A 27,944-nucleotide genomic window follows, 5' to 3' on the forward strand; every position below is an offset into this window, starting at 1 on the left:
GGATCCAGTAAAGCGAGTCTAGATTTCGGAAATAACTGTAGAAAAGCCATATCCTGTGATGGTCCAATAGAGGAATTGAATGCTTCTTACAGGAAAACAAGGTTCATGCATTTTGGAGCAATATTGTTACTATTAAAATCCCATCAGTTATATTGTATATACGTTGACATTACATCCACTACCCATGTTCCAAATAATAAATTTGGATATCTATTAAAAAACAAAATAATGCACTTGTCACTGAAATATTCTTTTTCAAAATATGGAAAACTACTTATTTTTATAGAACTTTTAAAAAAAAAAAAAAATTGATCCAACCAATATACTCTACTGAAGGATTCAACAAATTCTGATTATGTCCAAACTTTTTTTTTTTTTTTTTGAGAATGGATTATGTCCAAACTTGAAAATTATAATTCCCATCATTTTAAATTTTCTACAAATATTATAGTCAAGAAGTAAGAAAATTTATAAATGACGGGATTTTAAATAATGAGGATGTAAATCCCATCATTTGTGTATTCAAAAAAATTTTCATCCAAACACAGGGTTAATGGTATTTCCAATTTATAGTCAAGAAGTAAGGAAATTTATAAATGACAGGATTTTAAATAATGAGGATGTAAATCCCATCATTTGTGTATTTAACAAAATTTTCATCCAAACACAGGGTTAATGGTATTTCCAATTGAATAGGTATTTCCAATTAATTCAATGGAACCTTTCAAAAAAAAAAAAATCAATGGAAGAATTTAAACTATAAGCAATATTGATTAAATATTTTATGATAAGGTCCAAAATTATGGTTTCTAAAATAAAATTTTTTCCCAATATGTAGCACTTTCATTTTAGTTTTGAATTATAGTATACTCAAGTTTTAGTATGGGTAATTTTGTGCGTTGGGACTAGCTTATAAGCTAATATTTTGCTTTTTGGCTTTTATGCGTTTTTTAAAATCTCACTTTTTCTTACTTTTTTAAAGTACAAGTATAATTTAGCACGTTTATAACAAAAAAATTTCAACAAAAAGCTAAATAAGTTATTTCCAAACAAACAAAAATCAAAATTCTCAAATATACTACTGGACTTTTGGCATTACTAATTCATTGTGAGGCCATAAAATCAGGTTTCATCATATATTTTAATGAACAAAGAAAAGATGTTCATTGCCAAGCTATAAATAAATACAATTCACAAAGTTCATTACCTTTTAGACTCAAAGATTCCCTTGAAAGAAGGGATGTATTTTAGTACATATAGTCATATTGAATTGACACCATTACAATGGAAGAAGCTATTGGTGATCTTAGGGGAGAAGACAACTAAGGTTTGGAGGGGATTTGCAAAGAGTCAAGACTTCCTTCCAACATTTCCACTACACTACTCATTGATGGTCGGTTCGATGTGTCAGTTTGTATGCACCATAAACTCACTATTATCATCTTCCTCGCATTGTCTTCATCTCCTTCATTTAAAAGGCCTAGCAGGCCTAATTCTTCATTTAGTTCAAGACGCTTGTAAATCCAATGTGGAAAATATATCTCCCTAGTAAAATCAACACTAGCATCAATATTCTTTCGGCCTCCTGTCATTTCTAAAACCATCATTCTCTAGCTATAGACATTTGACTTGTGAGAGATTCCTCCAAAATTTCTACAAAATACTTCGGGAGCAATATATCCAGTAGTCCCTCTTGCACCAACCATTGATATCATACTCTTTTCTCTGGGGCATATCTTTGCATGGCCAAAATCAGAAATTTTTGGACAGAATTTCTCATCCAAAAGAATGTTTTGAGGCTTTATGTCAAAATGCAAAATTTGTGTGTTGCAACCTCTATGCAAGTACTCTAAGCCTCGTGCAATGCCAATAGCAATCTTGTATAATGTTTCCCACCCAATTGATGATTAGAACTTGAAGGATTTCCTTTATATATGAACTTCTCAAGAGATCCATTAGGCATAAACTCATAGATAAGAGCTCTTTTAGATCCCTCAAAGCAAAAGCCCTTTAGAGTGACAATGTTAACATGGGAGGTCCTACTAATGCTTGCAACCTCGTTAATGAATTCCTCTCCATTACCTTTTGATGAATTATTCAAAACCTTCACAGCCACAAAACTGCCGTCTTGTAACTTCCCCTTATAAACACTACCATAGCCTCCTTGGCCTAATTTATCATTAAAGGACTTGGTCATTATCTTTATATCTGAATAATTGTATCTTCTAATAGTAAGAGGTCCATGATTCCTTAGAAACGCCTTGACTCTCTGATGAGTTACATTTTCCTTCTTCCAAAAATTAATACTTTTAATTGACGAGAGCTTTCTCCAGGAGCAGTAGATTATAACAATCAAAACTCCAGTTCCAGCAAAAGAAGTGGCTGTAATAAAAGAATAGAGGTTATGAAGTAATATGGTGACACGACAATAACTCAAACTACATGTTGATAATGTCTTGAAGCTCTATTGCATTTTCTTGTGGTGACACAAGAATAATGACTTGGCATCCAGTATTATAAGCAGAATAAAGGATATATGTTTTGATGGATGGGAGATAGGGAGCCTTGGAGGAAAATCATGAACTATGAAAAATTAGCTATTGTACCGATGGATTTGATACAAACAAGTACATGGTATTGAATTATAAAAGATGGAGCAAATGGAGCCATTACCAAAACTGATAACAAAACCTAATACCATTGCATGAATAATACTCTAAAAGATTTGATAATTAAACACACGGTGAGAAGGGGTTAAAAAGGGGTCACAGTTTAAGAGTTGAAGACATACTAGATCACTTCCACATGGAATCATTTCAGTTCTATAGAATAGGCTGTCCAAGAAAGCATGTAAAAATAATAAAAAAATGATTTGATTAAAGAAGTATGTTACCTATCCCCATCACTTTCACCCTCTTACACCCGGTATCAGAATCTGCAAAGAACATTGCCATTGGTTGAATAATTTAAAAAAAAAAGTAATTTATGCAACATATTGACAGAGCAAAAATTGGTATTCTTTGAAATCTCAACAGTATTTAACAAAGAGCAATGAACTTCAGTCTACATTTATCTGATATAGATTTTATAACAAGAAAGTTCAATCTATTTCTAATTTCCTAAAAGAAGGAGCCAATCTGAGTCTACTAAATCTAGGGCTGCAGAAGAGTGGTATGTGGATTGTGGCATGGAACAGAATAGCAGCAAGTCATATACATATATTAAGAATAATTAATGCATAGAAACCAACGAAATTTATAGGAATTTTTGCTAATTTGAAAATTCCCTTGTCAACACCTTTTTCCAAATTGGCACAATGAAAAATCCCTCTACTATAACAATAGGAACATTCATCAAACACATAAACTCTGCTATAAAACTCTCTGTTTTATTGTTTCATAGTAACATGATATTAGGGTGAGAGATCATTTCAAAATTGTACTGTCTCCCACTGCTCTTTAGTTGGATCTTTGGAGGTTTTTTAAAAGTTCTATTTTTTATAACTATGCAAAATGCACAAACTACTTTCTGGGTGTGAGCTATTTCAGAATAGGAAGCCCACCAGTAACAAAGTTAATTGTATTTCTAATACACTAATTCTGAATGTAAAGGATTTACTATAACATAAGAATGTAAAGAAATTTATATGCAAAGAACTCTACATGCATTTTAAATATATGTGTAGATCCAAACCTTTTTGGGTTATTCCGATGTCTATATCTTTCTCTGTAATGTTACAATGAAATTTTCCCTTGTTGCCAATAAGTTTACATAGACCTCCTCTACTATAACAACTGCTACAAGCATTAGATACATGGACTTCAAGCTCGAACTCAGCAGTTATAATTAGTTCATCTTTATGTGAATGCTCTTGTACTGGGAGCTGAATAGTTGAACATCCAGAAGGAAAACTCTGAGAAGCCTTGTTTGAATGAGTATGGTAGATTTTATGATTTCCGCATCTCATTTTTTAAAATTTCTAGGGGAAGTAAAACGAAGAGTGCGATTGCATTTAAATAGGGTCCGAATGGGTGTGATGAGTTTAAAAGACATAAATGGAGAATTGGGAAGAGTAAAATTGGTATATAAGTATTCCATTTGTTGGTATTCAAGTATTCCCAAAGCGAAAGGTCCTTAACAGTATAATTTGTGGTGTTATGTGAGAGATGTAATAACTTCTATGGTTTCTCCCCGCCCCAGTGGCAGTGGATCGTCGGAGTTGTTTCGTCACAATTAACTGCAGTAAACCACACTGGGTGTGAATTTTGGGAATGGAAAGCCAATGTACTAAATTTCCACATTGAAGGGGACAATTTGGGTGTATGCTCTTTTCTCTTCAGCTGAGGAAGCAGAACGAAGTGTGACAGAAGAAAGAAAGCAAAGAGAGAACAGAAGCATCCCAAAACTCCCGATTCGCTAGCAGAAATCGAATATTACAATTCAAAAACAACAATCTAGCTATTACTCAAACAAAGTGTTTGGATAGCTTCTTTTCTTCTTCCTCCACTATATGTAGTTGCCCTAACAAGCCTGTACTTGACTTGGAAACTAAAAAAAAGGAAGACTTGTGAAACCAGGTTGGAACCATTAGAGCAAGGTAGGGTAGGCCAAAATGCCACAATAGCACTTTTTATCGAAATATATATCAATCTACTACTGTTTCGAAAATATATAAAGGTTTATCATTTTTTGAGTACTCGAGTTTCCCAAACTCGAGTTTTTCATGGTATTCGAGTTCCATGAACTAGAGTTCCATCAAAAATTTTCCAACAATTTTTTCAAATATCAACTCGAGTTACACGACAAACTCGAATTTTAAAAATATGGCAGAGAACCTTATATATTTTCAAAACAATAGTAAATTGATATGTATATATTTTGATAAACAGTAGTATTTGGCTATTTTGGCCAAATGGGGTATAGCCGTCTGAAACATAGTATGTGCATTGGGAAATCCCTTCCTTCCACAGCCATAGACCCCACTAGCGAATTTCCCACTCATCTTCTTCATTAACGCGCAGTGAAAAGACTCACTGTACTCATTTTCTTATTTCATTTTCAAAAGTTCAGAGGTGTCAAAAGTTTGTTTCGGTCCCGCATTATTTGAATCGTGTGATTCGGTACAATTAATTGCCCATGAAAAACGGGGGCCTGAACCAAAATGGAGCTTAAGCCGAACCTAAATACGACCGGCTCACATGCTATCCTCCTCCACGGAAACGCCTAGGGACCCAGCAACGTCCTTTAACTTCATATCATACGGGATAACGGGAAGCCCATATTCACATCCCCAATTCTATTGTTATTAACTTATTCCTCTTCTGCTCGTACATTAAACTCCCAAGATCCATATAAATCTCTCATAACAGCTAGTCCTGGTGAGTTGCCTCGTTAACATTCTTTGGAGTTTAAACATTTTAGAACTTGATTTTTCATTAAATAATTTAGAGAATATTTAGAACTTGATTTTTATAAACGTGGTTTTACATTTCTGAAGTCTAACTTATACTAGTCAATCTAAGAAAAATATATATATATATATATTTTAAATAGATGACAAATGCAGTAAGAATCTCTAACTCCTAGCCATGAAATTCACAATTGTTCATTCTTCTTTAGAAAAAAGTATTTATATCTCTAATTCACCGAATGCAGAAAAATAATAATGTAAGTTTTTTTCTTGGAAAATAAAGAAGACTTTGATTTAATTATCTATTTATAGGTCTCTTCTAAAAAAAAATATCTATTTATAGGAACATATCTTTTTTAGATAAAGATAGAAACATATATATATATATATATATAATCATATCTTGAATATGTTATAAGAATAATAAGAGGAGGAAAAAATGTTACACCGATCATTTATTTAAACTTATCCTTTTTTTTTTTTTTTTTGGGAGAAGCAACTTATCCATTTTTAGGAGAATATACCTGAAACATTTTGATTAATTAGCTATTTATGGTATAAAAGTAATAAAAAGATTAAAAAAATTGATGCATTTGTCATTTATATAAATGTAGTACAATTTTTTTAATTATATTATTCAGGAAAAAAAAAAAAAAAGCTTCAATTACGGAGTATGGAATTTGTTGAGTACTATAGTAGTATCATGGTTAAACATTTTCTTCTTTCTTGTGTGTTACACGGGTTAACAGCAAGGTCATTGTGAAAGGCCATAAAGTCGGATCTCATCAAATATTTTAAGCAACAAAGAAAAGATATTCCTTGACAAGCTAAACATAATACAGTTCACAAAGTTCATCACCTCCTAGAGTCAATGTTTTCCTTAAAGGAAGAGGTTTATTTTAGTGCGTAAAGTAATATTGTATTGATATTATTACATTAGAAGAGCCTATTGGTGATCTTTTGGTGGAGAAGACAAGCAAGGTTTGGGAGGGATTTGCAAAGAGACACACTCANTTTTTTTTTTTTTTGCCAGCTTTTGTTGACTTTGTGGGACAAAAATTACTGTGCATGAACAGTGCACACTGTTCACGCACTGTTCATGCACTGTTTACTCATTAAAAAATATTAAAAATGGGTCCCACGGTACTATTTACACATTTAAAAATTATTTTGCTACAGTGTTTTCAGCAACAATCAGTTTTTAGCAACTTTCAGCAACAATAAGTTATATCCAAACAGACTCTAAAACTATCATTTCATAGCTATAAACATCTCACTTGTAAGAGATCTTTCCAAAATTTCTACAAAATACTTTGGGAGCTAATACCCTGTAGTTCCTCTTGCACCCACTATTGATATAATACTCTTTTCTTTGGGGCATATCTTTGCAAAGCCAAAATAAGAAATTTTTGAGCAAAAATTCTCATCCAAATTAAAGAATGTTGTGAGGCTTTATGTCAAAATGCAAAATTTGTGTGTTGCAACCTCTATGCAAGTACTCGAAGCCTCGTGCAATGCCAATTACAATCTTGTATAATTTTTCCCACCCCAATTGGTGATTCGAATTTGAAGGATTTCCTTTATATATGATCTTTTCAAGAGATCCATTAGGCATAAGCTCATAGATAAGAGCTCTTTTAGAACCCTTAATGTAAAAGCTCTTAAGAGTGACAATGATGACATGGAAGGTCCTACTAATACTTGCAACCTCATTAATGAATTCCTCTCCATTACGTTTTGATTCTTTCAAAACCTTCACTGCCACAAAACATCTGTCTTGTAACTTCCCCTTATAAACACTACCATAGGCCCCTTGCCTAATTTATCATTAAAGGACTTGTTCATTGTCTTTATATTTGAATAATTGTATCTTATAATAACAAGAGGTCCACGATTCCTTAGAAAGGCCTCAACAATCTAATGAGTTTGAGTTTCCTTCTTCCAAAATTAGTATTTTTAATTGACAAGAAATTTCTCCTGAAGCAACAGGTTATAAACATTAGAACTCTAATTCCTATAGATAAAGTAGCTGTAATAAAAGAACAAAGATTATGGAATTATGTGGTGACAGTAACTCAAACTACATATTGATAATGTCTTGAACCTCAATAAAATTGCATTTTCTTGTGGTGACTCGAGAGTAACGATGAAGAAGCACATGCTATGGATCAATTGGCATTCAGTACCTTAAAAAGAACGAAGGAGTTAGTTTCTAATTGATAGGAGATAGGGAGCCCTGAAGGAAAATGATGAACCATGAAACTTTTAGTTTTTGTACAAATGTATTCCGTACATACAAGTAGTCAGTATATCGTATTGAATGATACAAAAATGGAGCAAGTGGAGGCTTTATCAAAAATGATAGCCGAACCTTATATATCACTGCAGTTTATGCGTTGAAGACTCTAGATCAATTCCATATGGAATTATTTGAGTTCTATAGGTTATATTGTCCAACAAAACATGTGGATATTAGTATCAACATAAAAAATTTTGATTGGGAGATCTACTTGTTGAAGTTATGTATGGGGTTTGGGAGATCTATTTGTTGAGCTGTATGCCCTTTTAGTTGATGGTTTTTTGTATTTGAGGTTAGGTGGGTTGGGGTTTATGTGTGTCTAGGGTTTCTTTGGGGTTGCTTTATCAACCTAGTGTTTGCAACTTGGCTGCTTGTTTCTTTGAGTTGTTTTGAGCTGTATTTGTTCCACTTTTGCTTATTCATAAAAATAAATAAATAAAAATGATTAGATAAGCATGTTACCTTTCACCATCACTTTCAATCTCTGACTCCATGTATCAAAAGCTGTAAAGGACATTACTATTAGTTGAATAAGAAGAAAAAAAATTGAATGTCCAAAATGGTAGTATTTTTCTTTTATAGAAATATCAACAGTATATCGATTATAACAAGAAAGTTAAAGGATTACTGCATGAGAAGTGCTACTATATTTACAAAATTTTTACAACAAATTATAAGTAGTAAGTTGTTATAATTAGTTTTAATTTAAACCCACAGTTTTTTTTACCTACCAATAATAGTCAATAACAACATGCAACTTATGATTCCTTGTAAGAATATTGTAGAAATTAACATTTCTCTTATAGCATATATAAATCAGAATCGCAGCAAGTCATAAACATGCATTATGGATAATTAATGCATTGAAACAACTAAATTTATAAGCATTTTTGCAAATGCACATGTGTGTTCCCTTGTCAATACCTTTCTCCATATTGGCAAAATGAAAATTCCTCTATTATGACAACTGTAACAATCATCAAACACATAATTTCAATTACACTGCAATTTATTGTTTCTCCCATTTGCATGTAACAATCATCAAACACATAATTTCAATTACACTGCAATTTATTGTTTCTCCCATTTGCATTTAAGGGGAAGCTGAATGATTGAACATTGGGGTGTAAGATAGTAAATTTTCAGGTGGATAAGACGGATGGTTTCAAATCTGTACTGCCTTCCACTCCTCTCCAGTTGGATCTTTGGATATATGTTGAAATTTCTTTTTTCAAAAACTATGCAAGATGCACAAACAACTTTGAGGGTGTGAACTAAGAATGGGAAGCATACCAGTAACAAAGTTATTTCTATTCCTCAATGTGAAAAACAAAACAAACGTTTTTGTGCAACTTATTTTCTTCTTCCTTCCTTATATATAATATAATATGTAGTTTCTCAGATTAACAGGGTACTTGACTTGGAAATTTGATAAGGAAGACCTGGAAAACAGGCTGAAATTGTTAGAGAAAAGTGAAACATATTGTCGGTGCATTGGAAAATCCCTTTGGTTCCACAGCCAGAGACCCCACAGAGGTGAATTTGCCACTCATCTTCACCATTGACTCCAAGTGGAAAGACTCTTTAAAACCTCAGAGCACTCAAAAAACGTTGTGGGCTTCTTTAGGAATCGTGAAGGTGTGTGGAGCCGTGTGCAACGGGTACAACATTACTTGCCCATGAAAAAAAAGGGCCGAAAGGACATGCCTGAATCAAATTGAGGCAACCCGGACTTGATTTTGATCAGCCCAGCCCGCATGACATCGTCCTTGTCCACGGACAGATGTATCAAATTCTATCTATATATATAATTTAAGACCAAAACTAAGAGAAAATTCTATAAAATTTCAAATTAGATTTTAATTATGGGCTAATTTTGTGTCATGTGTCTACTTAAGTTTTTTAATTTTTGTGTCAAGTGAGTTAATGAGTACAAACTAGTGAAAATACTAATTAAGAGTATAATATTAACGAACTATAAAAAAAAATAATAAAAAAACCAATTATATATCTACTCAATAAAAATTACTACACATTCTATCTTATTAAAAATTAATAAAATCAATGTGAAATAGCACATCCAAATTTTTTTTTTTTTAATGATAAATAATTATTTCAATAGTTACAAATTGTTGAAACTTATCTCAAAATGCCCTTTATCAACAGTTAAGTGCCTGGTGATAAAAGAGTAAAACTTTTTTCAACGGTTGTATAGGCCGTAGAAAAATATTCTCAACACGGTTTTTAATAACGGTTCTCTACATTCACTCCAACTGTTGAAAATACATTTTTCGTCGGTTTTAGTACTTTTTTCAATGGTTTCAACCGTTGAAAATAACAAAATTTCTTGTAGTTTAGACACAAGTATTTATTCAACTTTATACATAGATAAGCTATAATTTTTTTTTTTGAGATAATTTATAACCTATGGCGTCAAAACTCTTTACCAGTTGAGCTAATTAAAACTCATTTTTTGTGAGATAATTTATAACCTATGGTGTCAAAACTCTTTACCAGTTGAGCTAACTAAAACTTCATTTTTTTGTGAGAAATAAGTTATAGTTTTAATTGGATTGGATTTCTATTAGCCCAATATTTTAGGGCCATTATTGGGGGTGGAGAAAAGAATTAAAACCCATCTATATTTTTTTTCTTTTAAAATCATCAATTACCATTCTATAATTTAATCACCTTTTTGTTGGAGGATGACATAAGTACCGGGTGCTTAATAATATTAATGTTGGTGCAAACACAATAATAATGGAAATAAGATAATACTATTTTTGACTGAGGCGTGACACTCGCTTTCTTTAAGGAGATTTAAGCTCTTGGTTAGCTAATTTTTGTAACCAATACATATCAGCCCATTAATCACCACAATTAAAAATAAAATAAAAGAGTCTCTCTCATTTTCAATGTGGGATTAAACATTTCACTAACTTCTTATCTTCCATATTAACTCACATATCTTTATATTTATATTGTCATATTAATCCATTTTAATTATATAATATTAAAATGCTCTAACAATAATAATCTCAAAATTACACTAATTTCCAGGTCAATTGTAAACTTTTGGTGATCAAGATTCAAACTTAACCTGACACGCTAAAAATATGGACGGGATGACAATTTGTCAACCATTAAGATCTTAGGATATGATGACTATCCGGCGTGCAACACAAAAATCCATTACCGTAGAAAGTAAGTAGTATTATTTAATGGATCATGTTAATAGGTACCCTTAGAACATTTTATTATTATTATTATTATTATTTTAGAATACTAAGTATTTTAACACACACACACGAGAAGAGGAGAGAAAGTCTTAAAAAAACTAACAATGATATATATCCAAAAGGGCTTTAGAACATTTATTAATGGATCATTTTAGAAATTTTTTAATACAACTTTCATGGAAAATATAAAAAATTGTAAAAAAAATAATTTGTTATATACTTAAGTCTTTTGTCGGTGCGAGCCACACTAAAGGAGGAAAAGACTATCGTGCAAAAAAATCTGAAACACAATGATTTAACCACATTTCCAAAGATTATGAGAAGCAAACAGCCTCTCTTTTTAACCCATACACCCAATAATTAAGAACACGAAAAAGAAAAAAAAAGTCTTTGGTTAAGACTAATTAACCAGCCTCAATTGTAGACTTAATTTTCCTAGGAAAGACCTTCTTTTCATTGAGAGATTCCTAGGAAAGACTTCTAAGTACCCATTTGAATACTGATTATAGCGTCTACATCTGCGTTTTTTCTTTTTTTTTTAGAAGCGTGTTTTTGTCTTTTCGGTGGGTCCCGTGCACTGTTTACAAGACCCACAAACCTCTTTTTTTACCAAAACTTTTATTAAAAATGGATTTCACAACACTATTCACACATTTAAAAATTATTTTGATATAATATTTTTAGTTTTCAGTAAAATAAGCGATATCTAAACACACCATAAATGTCCAGAAAGTGCATCCACACTTATCATTGATTCACATTCAATATTAGTCCACACAAAAGTGCTCTAGCAATGCTGTTACTCCTACAGTGTCAATGTTTTCCACTTTGTGTAAATGACAAATGCATTAAATATTTTTCTTCTTATTACTTTTATACCATATACATAGTTTTCATTAAACAAAGTGGTTAAGGTATATTTTCCTAAAAGTTGATAAGTTTACATAAATAATCAACGCAACAATTTTTTTTCTCTGATTATTCTTAATTTTCTTATAAATAGATCAATATGTATTTTTTAATAAAAGCCTTCTTTATTTTTTAAGAACAAAACTTTTTTTTAATCATTATTTTGCATTAGGAGAATTACATATATAAATACCATTTTTTTAAGACAAACGAACAATTGTGGATTTTACGGATACGAGTTAGAGATTCTTATTGTATTTTTCATTTTTGAAACTAATATATATTTTAAATATTTTTCTAATATTGACTTGTATATATATATATATATTAACTTATAAAGTGACATTTATTATTATTTAAATTTAATTAATTTTTTTTATAAGTTTCATAACATTCTTGTTACCATTAACATTATTTGAAGCTACTTTCTTGTTAATTTTCAAATTGCTTTATCCATTTATAAATTAGATTCTCAAAATAAAACACAAATTTTTGTTTTGCTACAAAATAAGACCACTAAAATAAATAAATAAATGCCTCATCTCACACACGAAGCACGTGTGATGAGGCTAGTTATTATTATTAGTTTGGCCCTCTCTCTCTCTGAGTACCAGAGTTCTTCAGCAGAATTTAAATGGCAGTCAAGCTTAAAGCTTGTGGACTTCTCATTTCATCCAACAAAGTAGTTCTTCTTCATTTTCCTTTTCTCACCCCCAAATCTGAGTCTTTTCCAGTCTCATTTGACCCAAATATATGAAATTTTCCTCAAATCTCATTTCATTTTACTACAAATATAAGATTTTTATCTCATTGGTTTCCAGTTTTGTTTCTTCTTCTTCAATTACAAGAACCAGTTTAGCTACTCCGGTTTTCAATTTTGCTAATTGAACCGGAGGTTTCCAATTTTTCTTTCATTTTCTTTAATTTTTGATTTTTGAAGCAATCAAGCCGAATTAATGTCTAGTTCCTGGTTGAACCAACTGGTTCGATTCGATTTTTAAAACCATAGGTATATACATGTATGGGCAAGACTATAGGTTCCAGTCTCATTTCACCCAAATATATGAAATTTTTCTCAAATCTCTTTTCATTTTACTACAAATATAAAATTTTTATCTCATTGGCTTCCAGTTTTGTTTCTTCTTTTTCAATTACAAGAACCAATTTAGCTATTCTGGTTTTCAATTTTGCTAATTGAACCGGAGGTTTCTGATTTTTCTTTCATTTTCTTTAATTTTTATTTTTTATTTTTGAAGCAATTAGGCCAAATTAATGTCTAGTTCCCAGTTGAACCGGCCGTTTCGATTCGATTTTTAAACCATAGGTGTACACATGTATGGACAAGATTTAAATACAGTACTTAGGTGTTATTCCTTAGGTTCCCCTCTGAAAATTCAGTCATGTGGATTTTTTCTCATAGGATGGAAGTGTATTTTTCACTTAAATACCCACATGACTGAATTCTATATTTATTTGGATTTTTTATGCAATTTTTACTAATTTAATATATTTATTTATATTTTAAATAATTATTAAATTAATTATGATACCATCACAGTTCAATCTCGGTTTGACCTCAGTCCGATCTCAAAATCGTTAAACATTTCTCTTTTACGGTTTATTGAATAATCCAAGTCTAAAAATCTTAATAGTGTATACAAATTGACTCCTTAAACTGACCATCAATGATAAAAGGAAAGAAGGTTTAACAATAATACTATTATAATCGATAAATTCCATACTACTTTAGTTAAGTCCTTTTCTTTTTGCTGGACGTTGTAATTAAAAATACAACTTCTCCGGTCTATCTTTTGATTACTTTTTTCAAAAAATTTTAAAAAGCATCTTCTTCAATATATATATATATATATATGCATAAAAAAATCATTTAATAATTTTAAAAAGCATCTTCTTCAATATATATATATATATATGCATAAAAAAATCATTTAAATATAACAAAATGAGTAATTAAAAAAAAAAAAAGAGTTTTATGAAAAGTGGATCGTTTTCTAAAAACGTTTTCCGTCAAAATAAATGGAGGATTAGTTTACTTATATCCATCAAAAGTTATCATATGCTCATCTTCATGAACATTTGTATTTGATAATAGTATGTAATAAATTTTCATGCAACATGTTTTTTTGCATGATTGATTTTGCAAACTTTCAATTACGAAGTACTAGTAAAACAGATAATGCTGAAAAAGATTGGAAAAAAAAAAAAAAAAGCATTGTTGTATTTTCTAAATGATATTTAAGAATCCCAAAGTTATATTGTCATCTTAGAGCTATAAGTATATATAAGAATTTTTTTTTATATTTTTATTTTAAGGATGGGGTGGTAAATTATCAATTCTCTAAAAAACCTAAATTATTGAGATATGGTAAATTTAATAATTTAACCACGTAATTTTAATATTCTCCCTTATATGTGGGCTCTAACTACCTTTTAATAGGAGAGCCCAACAAATAAGATTTTTAAAAATGGGAGGTAGAGTGGAGAAAATAAAAATTGAATTCAGAACTTCTTGCTCTAATATCATATTAAACTAGTATGTAACTCCGTGCTACCACACAGGACTAGTTAATTATAATGATGCTATTGGCTAATTTTTTTTTTCTTTTTTTGAGTTTATCACATGGATGATAGAATTAAATCAAACAATGAAAAATATATATTGCATTTTATTATTTAAGTAATGTTATTGGTTTTTTTTTTTTTTGGGGTTTATCATACATAGGATAGCATTAGATAAAACAATGAATAAAAAAAAGAGAATATTGCATTTTATTATTTAAGTGATGCTACAGTGAAGAAAAAATAGAATATTGCATTTTATTATTTAAAATATATAAAGGGACATTAAAAAATAAAAATTGATCATTGAGCTTGGAATCTTCTTGGAGGCGCCAATGAAGCGCTAATGTGTGAGAGTGTGAAGTAAGGAAGAGTGGGATTGAACATTGTGTTTGAACCCGGCCTTGCTCTGAGAAATCCATAAGGAGGAGGAGAGGGTAGTGTGTTGATCTAGTTGGTAGAGGTTGAGAGAGGAGGAGACATGGGATGACGATATGGAATTAGGAGGAGATGATGTTTTACTTTTATAGTCTTTCTCGTTGAACTCCTTGGTTCTGGTTGTGGAATTAGAAGAGCTTCAGACTCTATTGAGATCACCCATAAAAGTGTGCAGGCCGGTGAGATGTTCTTGTTTAGGCCAATGAGTATTATCATTGTGGTTTTCTTGGCTTCCGTGTTAAATGTTAATGTATCATTTATTTGGGTACAAAAATTAGAAAATTTAGATAAGATACATGACACAAAATTGGAGTCCAATTTATAATCTCCATAAAAGTGTTCAGGTAAGATGTTCTTACTTAGGTTAGTGAGCATTATCATTGTGGTTTTCTTGGCTTCCATGTTAAATGTTAATGCATCATTTACTTGAGCACAAAAATTAGAAAATTTAGATAAGATACATGACACAAAATTGAAGTCAAATTTATAATCTAATTAGATTTTTTTTTTTTTTTTTGAGTTTTGGTTAGGATAAGTGGCGCAAAATTGAGAATCCAATTGAAATCTAATTGGATTTTTTCTCTACTTCACCTACTATTATATATATAGATATAGATTATCGATTTTCTTAAAAGCTTGTTAAATTACTAATTCACCTAAAAGTTTAAACTATTGAGATATCGTAAATTTAATTATTTAACCACATAATTCTAACATGGGAAAGTGTTGTAATGGGATATTAGTCTTGTATTTTTGCTGAAGCCAAACAATCCAACAAAAAAATTAAAATTTTTCCAAAACTTACCGAAATCAACATTTGGTAGACATGCTTGTGTTTGAAATTTAATATAGATTGAGAGTTTAATTTGTTACATGCTTAAAATGAAATTTACCACAAAAAAAACATTTGCTAATTGGTCTAGTAGTTATATAGACAAGATATTTTTTCTCTCAATTTCAATTTTTATTGTAAAGTTTTGCTCTTGTATCTACCAAAGTTTTTTTTGTCATTCATGTCTTTAAAGATTTCATTTCCATTGAAATTTTTTTAAATTCACTTTGGAAAAAACTTTAGTAATTTATATTGAAAGTGAAAATTTTCAAGATTTCATTAGGAGATGGTATAATATGAAATTTTTTAATGACTAAAATATTAATTTCATATTATGAAAGATTAACCATTGAGCATAAATTGATAGGATCCTAAAGTTTTTTTTTTTTTTTTTTTTTTTTGGGGGTATATATCTAACATTATTGTACAATACAACTTTTTATACTCATTTGAGTTAGAAAATTAGAAGTTTTCCTACAAAATTATTAATAAGTAAACATTTTTTTTAAAAGTAAAATTTGATAATTTTGTCTGCAGTATGATATAAGGATAGGCGTGTTCGTGGACAAGGATGACATAGTATTTGGGCTGGTTAATATTGGGTTCAGGTTAGTTAGCTCCATTTTGCTTCAGGGGCGGCAGGGGCAAATAATTGTGCCAAATGAAAACGATTTGGTCAAGATTTAAAGCAGCAGCAAAGATTTCCATAACAAAGTATTGAGTGTTCTGAGGTTTGGCTCAAGAGTCAAGAAGTCAAGTGAGTTTTTCCACTGCGCGTCAATGGAGAAGATAAGTGGCAAATTCCCCTTCATGGTCTCTGGCTGTGGAACGAAGGGATTTTCCAATGCACATACTAAGAGCATTCACAGCAGTGGAGCTATAATGCTATAATGCTAAAATTTAGCTTCAAAATCACAAAAAAGAGCTTACAGCAGTGGAGCCATACTTATAAATTATAGATGAATTGCTACAGTGCACATCTATAAATAGATGTGCACTGTAGCACACAGCTAAAAAAAATTATTTTTTTATTATCTTCTCTCTCTTCTCACATTAATAAAACATTTCCTTCTCTCTCTCTCTGTCTCTCCGGCTTCTCCTTTCTTCTTTCTTCCTCAAAATTTTTTTTTTCCCTCTGGTATGCTCAGGCCAAAATCCAGTCGGTGGAGCTTGAAGAGCTCATCGCCGGCTTCTCCTTTCTTCTTTCTTCCCCTGCCCAGCGCCGAAAACGCCGACCCAAGCCCCCCACCCAGCGCCGGCCAAGCCCCTGCCCAGCGCCGACCCAACGCCAACCCAAGCCTCTACCCAGCGCCGACCCAACGCCGCCCCAAGCCTCTACCCAGCGCTGACAACGCCGACCCAAGCCCCTACCAACGCCAGCCCAAGCCCATTCCCAATGCCGACCCAACGCCAGCCCAAGCCCCTGCCCACGCCGTCGATCCAACGGCTATGGAAGTGGAATGATGTTTGATTTTTTTTTTCTATAGGTTTGATGGCTGTAGTGGTGGGATGATGTTTGATTTTTTTTTTCTTTTGTGGGTTTGATGGCTGTGGTGGTGGAATGATGTTTGATTTTTTTTTTCTTCTGCGAGTTTGATGGCTGTGGTGGTGGCGATGGTGGTTGTTGTGGCTATGGTTTGGTGGTACGGTGTTTGATTTTTTTTTTCCTGTGGGCTTGGTGGCTGTGGTGGTGGATTGGTGACTATGATGGTTGATTGGTTTTTTATTTTGTTTGTGGGTTTGGTTGTGTCTGTGGTGGTGGTGGTGGTGGTGGTGGTGGCTGTGGCTGATTGTAGAGGTGGCCGGTTGTGGTCGGTGCTGGGAAGTTTATTGGGTTGTAGGATATATTACTTTATTGTAGGGTATATTATTTTATTGTGATGTTTATATTATTTTATTGTGTTGGTAGTTAAAATAGATCCACTGCTGCAGCAAGTGTATAGTTATAATAGATAAAGTAACTTTTGGTGGAGCTAAAAAGCTAAATTTTTAGCTTCACTGCTGTGAATGCTCTAATATACTATGTTTCATAATAATTTTAACCTGTTTTCACAGGTCTTCCTTATCCAATATCCAAGTTAACTACCTATTAATATATTTTTCTTTATTATGAAAATAAGTGAGAAAAGAAAGTTATACTATTAAAATTATGGTTCTCAAACCCAAACCAGATCCAATTAACCATGAACTCCTCGTACTTCCAGTTCTTTTAATCCTAAGAACCTCTCTATGTGAAAAAAGCATGGAACCGCTTGAACCATAACAGACCATATGATTCTGAGAACTGTGGCCGGTTTTAGTGGTTCGCACGATTCCATTTTTTTTACCATATTTTGGCCAGAAAACAGATCTCAGCCCATAAAGAATTTCAATATAAAAAATGAAATAAAAAATTTGCGAGAGAGAGAAAAAGAAAACATAGAGCCAAGTTACCAACATCTCTGTTACTTTTCCAGTAGTATATTTTTCTGATCATCTCCACCTCCCATTTTCTTCTTCTTCTTCTTGGCAACACTTCGCCTAGAAGGCAGTAGCTAGAAACTCATCTCCTCATAACTTGTATAGCTATTGATGAAGTGCAAATTCGTTAGTCTAATTGAGTGCGTCCAGATGGAGCCAAGGTGTCGTCACTGTGATAGGAATAGTAGAACAACTTCCTTAGAATGGTCACCGGTGTGGTGCCTGCCACAACGTCTCTGATGCCAAAGTCAGTATAAAGAAACTCTTTTGAAAAGTATAATGCAATGTAACAGAGCAAGAAATATTTCTAAGCGTGTCTATATACCTTGTGTTGGCAATGTGAGGGCTTTATATATGTTGCCTTGGATTCTAGCCATTGTGGTTGATATTGTGGTGTTAATGCATTTCTTGGTAACGCCTCCTGCTTAGTAATGGGGCTTTAATACGCTCCCAACGGTTTGTACAACTAGTTTTGTAACTGTCTAAGGCATTATTGGTAGTATTGAATGGTCCTGCTACCCTCGTCGATGACGTGGGCACTTGTTTGGGCTCGTCTGTCTTATTGAGTTCGTCTGTAGTTGATTTCGTCAGTCTCATCAGCTGCCCCAGGATTTTGTGGTCGTCGTGACATGTCATGACGACCATAGAAGATGAAAGGTTTTTGGATTGCAAGCAACTCTTGGGTTTTCGCACCATATTAAATGTGTAGTGGCAGCACTCCATAGGTTGTGGCCACGTGGCACATTCCGGTTTGGTGGAGCTAATGCTCCAATTTGTGGGACTATTGGGTTTCCTACTGGTTTCCAGTTGTTTTGAGCCTGGATTTAAAACTTCTCCCCTTCTCATTTTTTCCTTTCACTTTTCTCAAAAAACTTCCAATCATTGTTTTCTTTGCTAACTCTTGCTCTGCAACTCTTCTCTGAGCTGGTGTGCTGTGCGATGGTGCTATTCATCTCCTTTTTTTTTAGGTAAGTTTTTCTTCTTCCTTTCTGCTTCTTTTTTCATTTTCGGTGTAGGCATAAACTATGGTAAATCTCTGATTTTTTTTTTTTTTTTGGGATTTTTTGGGCGTTTAGCTTGTATCTCTTCCTTTTGTGCTTTGTCTGGTTTTCCATGGTTAGTAGCTCTGAAGTTAGGATAGCTTGCCCCTCAATTTCCTTCCTTTTCGTGCGTTTGGGGGGGGTCTTTAGGTGTTTTTCCAAACCTAAAGGACTTTGTTTTTTAGGGCAATAGTTTGGGTGTGGCATTAGCTGAGTTGTTGCCTCTACTACATCAATCAATTGATTGGTTTGAGGGTCTGGTGAGAGAGAGAGAGAGAGAGAGGCGATGTCTGAAGTTAGGTCTAGTGAACTCGAGACTGGGTTATCGTCTAACGGCGGCCCAGTGGAGGGAGATACAGCCGTCTTTACCCCTCAAGTGGTTAGGGCTTTTTACGCCCTCGAGGAGGTGTGTGGGCTAGATGCTGACACCGTGGGTAGATTTAAAGATAAGTTTCAATTTCTGGAGTGGGTTTGTGTTCATCAGCCCAATGACGAGGATAGGGCTTGCCACTTCTTCCCTAGTGCGGTATGCTTCTATGAGGCTGCCTTCACTTGTGGACTTAGGTTCCCTGTCCATCTGTTCATGATGGAGCTTTTAGATCACTTTGGCATTGCTCCTAGGCAACTTATGCCCAATTCATGGAGGATAGTGGTCAATTGTATGGAAATATGGTTGGCCGCTAACGGGGACATGATTAAGGTAGGTGAACTTATCTATTTATATCGTTTGAAAGAGTCTAAAGAGTACGGATATTATAAGTTAGTACCTTGGGAGAGGAGAACTAGGATTGTCACGGGTTTACCTTTATCCTTCAGGTACTGGAAATCAAGATTTTTCTTTGTGTCCAAGGACAATTTTGAGACTCCCTTCAGTAGGGATTGGGGTGATGTCTCGAGGTTGCTTCGTCGATGGGGAACCCTGAACTTAGGTGCGTCAGTATTTCTCCCCGTCATTTTTAGTTTTGTTGTATTTGTTGTTATCGTCACTGACTGCTTTACTTCTTGTTTCTCGCAGTTAAGAGATGGCCTGAGCTCAAAAGCAAGCATAAGGAGCGTGTTGAGTAGGCGATAGAATACACCAAGATGATTGAAAGTTGGGACAATCTGGTAGACCCGCGAACCCTTGCCTTCTGCAATCTCGGTCCTGACCCGTCTTCCTACATCTTGTGCAACATCGACATTGAAGGAAAAAAGAGTAAGTGTTTGGTTCGTCAGTAGTGACTTTCTTGCATACACTTGGATTTTTTTTTTTTAATATAAGTGTTTCCTTTTTGCAAAAATGATGACAAAATTTAACAAAGATATGTATGCGAAGATGAGGTCCAAGAAAAACGAGCCGTTGTCAAACATTGGGAAGAAGGCGGTGCGTGTCATAAGGAAGGGTCCTTTCATCACTCCTGCTGCCTCCATCAACCCCATCGTTTCTATTGTTGAGACGATGAGGACGGCCTTTCCTACAACCTCAGTTAAAGAGATTGATACTCCCGCCTCTAAAAGGCCGCGGTTGTCTGATAAAGAAAAGGAGAAGGTTGATTCTCGCTCATCTACCATCTGGGATGACGAGAGATTTGCGGTGGACAGGGCTCATGGGGTCGTGACTGTCGAGGATTTGAAGGTCTTTTCTGGTGTGCCCTTCAGCAACGTTGCGACTTGCCATGTCCATAAACTTGTTCAGGTAAAATGTTTGTGCAACTTTTAGTCTCTTTTTCTTTCTCCTTCTACTGACGATTTGAATTTCATTTCAGGTGTTGGGGGAGAGTCTCCATATTACCTCTGAGTACCTCACTCAAGAGGCCAAGGTGGCGTCTCTCACATCTAGAATGATGGCTTTGGAGGTAGAGAATTCTACGCTGAAGAAGAATCTTATTGACTCAATGGGAGAGGCCACCACCCCGAAGGAAAAAGTGAAGACCTTGAGTGATGACCTCAAAGTTGAGCGACAATTGACATTGGAGAAGGACGAGCAACTTCTGGGTGCCGAGGAGAAGCTCAAAACTATTGCTGCTAGGTCTGTTGAAGCTTTCTAAACGATTAATGAGTATAACACAGTCCTATTTAGCTGGTACTTCAAGGGCTTTGAGCTTCTGAGGAGGTACCTCGTCAAGCATCCTTCTGGAGTGGACTAGGAGAAACTGGACTTGGAAGAGGTTGACCACGAGATGGCTGCTGACGAGGCTGCCCAATCTGATGGAAATAAGTATGTACGCAGCGAAAAATTAACGGATCTACTTCATTCTCAATCTATAACATGCACTATGTAAATTTCAGAATTCAAGTATAAGAGAGCGTACCTTGAAGCGGTGAATTTCAAAACAAAAATCGAAGCACTTAGGAATACTTTTAATCTTCACTCTAATTCCACTTGATGCCCAAGATGTATGGTCTCTCAATCAGTTTTCAAGGAGAGAATAAAGGGTGTTCAACACTCACATAAAGACCATTTCATTCCTTATGAGAACTCTCATGAAAAGACTTAATGAAAAGTCTCATGAAAAAGCCTTAATGAAATTCTGTATGTTTCTCTCCATATATACAACTGATTATTTAATTGGGCTAGCCTTTTGGGCCATTCCAATTGGGCTCTAGTATGTGGCTTGGAGTGGAACCAAAAGGGACTAATAAGACACTAGCTCCAATGGGTCTTGAGCTTTTCTGTCAACTCTTGACAAGTCCAAAGTTACCATTAACTATATTTAATATCATTATATAAATATAGTTGCACTCTAGGCCTTATTTATAAATTATATCCCAAGGCTTTATTATATATGCAACTCCTTCATTAAAATATTCGTAGTAATACAAAGTCATGAATGTTGACTGTCACTTTGTAGATTACTATATCTTAATCCTTGAGTACCCGGTTTAATCATTTATGTTATTCAATATATATTTATGAAATCCAATTCCATAAACATATACTTTAGTAATTCCTTACTAAAGTGGTTAGACCCAACACTCTGAATAACCAAACCCATTAAACTTATCTCAAGGGAATATTTTGTATCTCCGTTAAGAGACTATGAATTCCGTCTTGAGAATATATGTTCCATCAATATTAAATGCGGTTGCCCAACATACTAAGATTTTGACCATTACTTATAGATCTCACTCCTGATATATCAAAGCAACCTACATCTCATGATTAGATCTATTATTCTCTCAAGATTTAGAGTTGATGTAAATAGAAGTCGTGAGATTTAATATTCATTTGACAGTCATTAGGAGAATAATAAATCTCATAGCGATCCAGTTCAATATGTTTTAACTCTTAAAACATATCAACATATCAACTAGAAGTTTTCACTTCCATGATCAAGACAAATCATCTTAGTTGATATGTTATAGTCTTCGTAGATGAAATGCCTAATTTCATCACCAACTACGAACTAAAATTTTGAGTTTACAAAGAACTTGTGACTTACATCTTCTATGACTTTTCACATAAATCATATACTATGCATCTTATGGACTAAGATAATGTCTCATTAGTTCATAAATAGATAGTCTCATATAATTAAACAACTTAATTATTCACGACATACAAACCAATTGGATTTTAGGGCATAAACCCCAACAATCTCCCACTTGCCCTCAAAGACAATTTACCATGTATCCGACACTTATCTCCCTTTAGAGTAACTCATAGTCACTCTAAGGCAAGATTTGGAAACAAGTTTCAGTCAGATTTATTACATAAATTATCTTTTTCTACTACTACTTCTCACGTACTCATATCTCTCTAATGAGATGATACTTACGCTTAATGTGTATCTTCACCACCTAGGATGAACACATATTTTGAAGTCCAACTTCATGAATCACAATCAAAATACAAGTCAGTATTTGTACATCCAGTAACTATCAAATCCTCACTTTGGTGGATAGCATATAATCCCTCATTCTCCTAAGATATTTGAGTATATGCTTTACTCCCACTAAATTAAGTAATCTTTGATTCAATTGATATTTGCTTACCATGCCCACCGCAAAATAGATATTTAGCCTAGTATATAGCGTAGCATAAAGACTTCCTATAAATTTGATCTAAGGAACTGTCTTAGTATGCTCTTCCTTTTATATGTCTTAGGACTATAGTCCTATGTAAAGGAACTTCAAACTTAAAAGGAAAGAATCCTTTCTTAAAGTATTTCATGCTATGCTTGGCTAGAATCTAATCTATTTAAACAGTTTGAGATAGACCCAACATCCTAATTTCTGAATTTTAACAAAGTTATAATTCTTTGGATGTAGCTAGTCTTTCCCAAGTACTTTATATCAAACTGGACTAGACAACCAAAAATTCTATTGATGACAACAATTCTACATTATTCTAAATTATTAGAATGTCATCAACATACATTGAGAGATTTATTATTCTATATAGCTCTACACACTTAAGGCTTTTAAATACTTGATCAAAATCAAATAATTTGATTGCTTGATCAAAGATGATATTTATGACCTAGATGCTTGCATTAGTCCATAAATGGACTTTAAACAACTTGCATGCTAATCACCACTGGTTCTTTGCTATGAACAAGTCTAGGCGTTGACACCCCATTTTGCAACCCGCATTTAACCTCACATGGAGGACAAAATGGTACTTTCACTTTAAAAATATGCATCTTGATTCTAGCCATTAGACTCATTTTACCAAAATGATCTTGATGTTGTAACGATCAAATTGACTGGTCATAAGCCCTAATCGGACCATTAGATTGAAAGTTATCATCAAATCAAGTTTTAATGGCTAAGATGTACTATCACAAATTGAGTTCGACTATATGTGATTATGAACAATTGATTTCAATTGGTTATAGGTGTAATCAATTTGAGATCAATGATATGTCATAATTTAATTGGTTAGGACTACATTTTATGGTGAGGTTGCCTACACCTAATTAATTAGATAGTTAAACATTAATTATTCAATGAGTAATTTGTGTAATTATCTTTTAATTAGAGTAAATTGGGAACCAATTAATTCTGAAATGGGAGTGATTGGAGCCATTTAATGTTAATTGGGAGCTAATTTGGGACCTATTAATGTTAATTGTGTTGAAACCATTTTCTAACAAATGACCTCTGCTCACCATTTTATCAATATCTCTCAAAATATTTTGAATCTGTCCAGAAACTAGACATCCGGGGCTTCAATTTGAGCACAAGAACGAGACAATTCCGATCAGAATTGGGTCAGATATGATTTTTCGAAGTTAGCTCTACAAGCTGTTACAGCAACTACGGGAAAACCGAATTTTGGCTTGCTCCCCACTCCCACCAATCTCTCCATTTAATGCACCAGATTTTCCCCAAGGCTAAAATGAGGTCTAGGTTCATAATCCTTGTCAACCCTCATTAAATGGCCTTCCATTCATATTCCCTCCACTACCACTATATAAACCCTCCCCCTCCTTCATTCCAAGACACCAATAAAAAACCCCCTCTCTTCTCCTCTCTTGAGTTCTAGTGAAGTTGAGTAGTCTTGTCATATCTTGGTCTTTCTAAGACTCAAGCTATTGAGTGAGACTCACTCTCCCTCTCCTAGCTCTTCTTTTCCTCCACCCTTAGGATCTCCCTCAAAAGTCTCCTCCTCCACCATATGGATCTTGCATGAAGGTATAACCTCTTTCCCTAATTGTTTTTTGTGTTACCATGATAAGGGTTTAAGATTAAAGCATGATAGTAATCATTTGAATATGTTTGAATGTTCTTAATTGTTCTTATATGTTCTTCACATGTTCTTGGTTGTTCATCACATGTTCATGCATAAACACTAGTTTTAATCTTAAATCTACATCAAAAATATGAAAAACATGTTTCTTTCATAATTCTTTCAAGTCCTTGAATCTAGGATATCACCATACACACACATTCACTAGAATTTATTTGTCAATCCAAATGAAGTGCTTAATAAATTGAATTAGGGTTTATCACATGCACACACTTTAAATTCAACATGCAAATTGATTGATAACATATTGGATGATGTGATATGAATGTTGGCCACCATAGTCTAGAAGACCGGTTTCACCGGGCAAGGTGGGTGCCTAACACCTTCCCACCTTGTAACATAGCCTCCGAACTTAGATCAAGGGTTAGTAGATCAAGTGCTTATCCTTGTAATTTTCAATTTCTAGATTGTAACTAGGAAACAAAGCCATGTACTTTATCTTAGATTGTATCTAGGACCAAAGCCGTGTAATTTCCTATGTTCAATGTAAATTCAATTTCAAATTAATAAAATGACGAATTTTTCAATTATGGTTTTCTTATTTATTCCAAAAATTAAATAAGTGGCGACTCCATTGTAAAACCCTTAATCTAAAGGGGAAAATATAACTGGTCGAACCTCCATTTTGAAAGGCAATAACACGACTCCACCCATTCACGTGGGTTTGGCCCCCAACATTCAATTAAAACGGGCCGGGGGCGCGGTCTCTCACAATTGGACATACATATCTTATTGCTCTATGTCTACTTGTTTGCATGTCTGAATAAACATTTAGTAGTTAAATGTTCATTGTAGTCATTTCTTAATGACTATTCTTTGTTTGATCCAGTTGCTCATGTAGATTATATCTTGTTTACTTGATCGGAATGTACTTGGTCCTTTATACTTGCCTTGAATTCCATTTTCTTAATCTTAATAAGTTTACTTGTTTTTGTGCAAGTGTTTCAGATTTTAGGTATATATGTTTCAAGTTCTTCACAGTTTTTAGATTTAGGTGTGAGTGAGTTTTGTCTTTATTCCCAAACTCACGTTTAAATCTAAAGCCTGTCCTAGAGGTTTTATTACGGAATAGCCAAATGAGGAGATTGTAAAGTTATGATTTTCAATTTTATGTATGGGCAATTACTACTGTGTCAAATTTGATTGTATTTTATTCAATCATTTACCTAGTTTGTTTGTAGGATTAAATGTAATAGGTATAGAGTTCTATTTGGTGAAGAATTGTGAAGAACAGGGGATTTCCAACTTGCTTGTGATTGTTGCAACCCACGAAAGGCCACATGAGGAGCACATGATGAAAGTTCAAATGATTACTGTGTCAGAGGTACTTCATGACTGGCTTGCGAAATTCACTAACAATTGGAAATCATGTGTGTTACCTTTATTTCTTTACTCTCAATATAAAAACCCATATTACCCACATAATTGTAAGGGGAGTTTCAGATAGAAACTTTAGAAATCCGTTAGAGAATTAGAGATTTTCATTCATCAATCATGTACACATTTGTCTTTGTTTTCTTCACTCTCTTCCCTCTCAATTTCCATATCCTATGAGAGGAACTTAGCCCATATACAATCCACACCCATTCTAAGTGTAGAGAGTTGATTTGGAGCATTTGGAAAGCATTGGTATCATGCCAATCTTTGATAGGAGCAATTGATGTTAATTGTGGGAATTGGGAAGCTAGCAAAGACAAAATTCAGAGAAGTCCGTTGGTAGCTGTAGCTTGAAGGGCTTAAGTACAGTGGGTAGCTTAGGCTTGGAGGGTCTATTTGTATTCATGTTCTCCAACTAATTTGCTAGTGGATCATTTCGGCTTGTCAGGCTGCAGAGAGGTTTTTCCACTAGGTTCTCTAGTTTTCCTCTTCAATAACACTCCGAGTGTTCTCTTGTGTTTGCTCCCTTCTTCCCTTACAATTTGCGTTTTTACTTAATTGTTAAATTATGTTTATCAGTGCATTAGTTGGTAGTCTTGATTGATTACATGTTTATCTCTCTTATTCCGCGTTGTTTAGAGTAGATTAAAACTAATCAAGCTATAATTTAAAATTTGGAGTTCTTAACTCATTCTAGTATTTATATTAGTGAGCTTTCAGATCCCTTTGTCTTTACCATTGTTAAAGCTTTGTGTGCTTTGCATGTTTCGTGTTTCTTTTGTGCATCAAATATTTCTTGTCTTTTTGCATTGTGGTTCTACTTCTTTTGTGTGTCTTTAATGCTTAAAATCACAAAAATGAAAAGTCTAAAACCTTATCCAAGATATGGTTAATCACATATAGCTTGTATTTAGCTTAGTACCTTTGTACTTATGGCATAGTGCATTGTCAAGTTATGACTAGCTTTGCACATTTGTGAGTTGTTTGAAATTATATGTTGCGTAGCTTTTGATAATTTTACACCACTTAATAATTATCTATTGGATGTGTAGTTTGACAAATCTACTATTAGATTACATTGGCTCTTTTTATGTGTGGATAATTTGACAATTATAACAATGGATGAGCAAAAATTTGAACAGTGGACGTCTTCATTGGAAATACCAGGAGGTGCAAGTTAAGCCAAAAGGCTCTTGCCTATATTATCTCCTTAGACCCTCCAAGATTCAAAATTTCAAGATAATTAAAGATCAATAATTATTTCATTTATGCCAAAAGTCTTGTAGCTTAATTGTCACTTCTCGATCTTTTTCAAGAACACATCTAGAGCTCAAATCACCTCACCCCTAATTTTCAAATTATTAAAAAAAAAAAAAAAAAAAAAACTATCTTATTTATAAATGTTGAAATTTTAAAATTATAAATGAAATATGAATTTATGGATCGAATTGTAAATAACCAGTGTACTTGTCCTANCCCCCCCCCCCCCCCCCCCCACCAACAAAAACCTCCAAGATGATGATGTTATGATGATTTTATATATCCTTAAAATCTTCAAAATGATTGTATACCCTTTTAACCTTCAAAATGATCAAAAACCCTAAAACCTTTAAATAATCCAAATAT

General features: G+C 33.5%; 2 pseudogenes; both read right to left on the bottom strand.

Moving 5' to 3' along the window:
- Positions 1-1,322: 1,322 nt before the first annotated feature.
- Positions 1,323-2,954, bottom strand: LOC112001821 (LEAF RUST 10 DISEASE-RESISTANCE LOCUS RECEPTOR-LIKE PROTEIN KINASE-like 2.4; annotated as a pseudogene).
- A 3,681-nt stretch (positions 2,955-6,635) lies between these two features.
- LOC112001820 (rust resistance kinase Lr10-like) lies at positions 6,636-8,226 on the bottom strand (annotated as a pseudogene).
- Positions 8,227-27,944: the final 19,718 nt, after the last annotated feature.

This window comes from Quercus suber, unplaced genomic scaffold, assembly GCF_002906115.3.
Source record: "Quercus suber isolate HL8 unplaced genomic scaffold, Cork oak 2.0 scaffold_11, whole genome shotgun sequence".
Lineage (NCBI taxonomy): Eukaryota > Viridiplantae > Streptophyta > Magnoliopsida > Fagales > Fagaceae > Quercus > Quercus suber.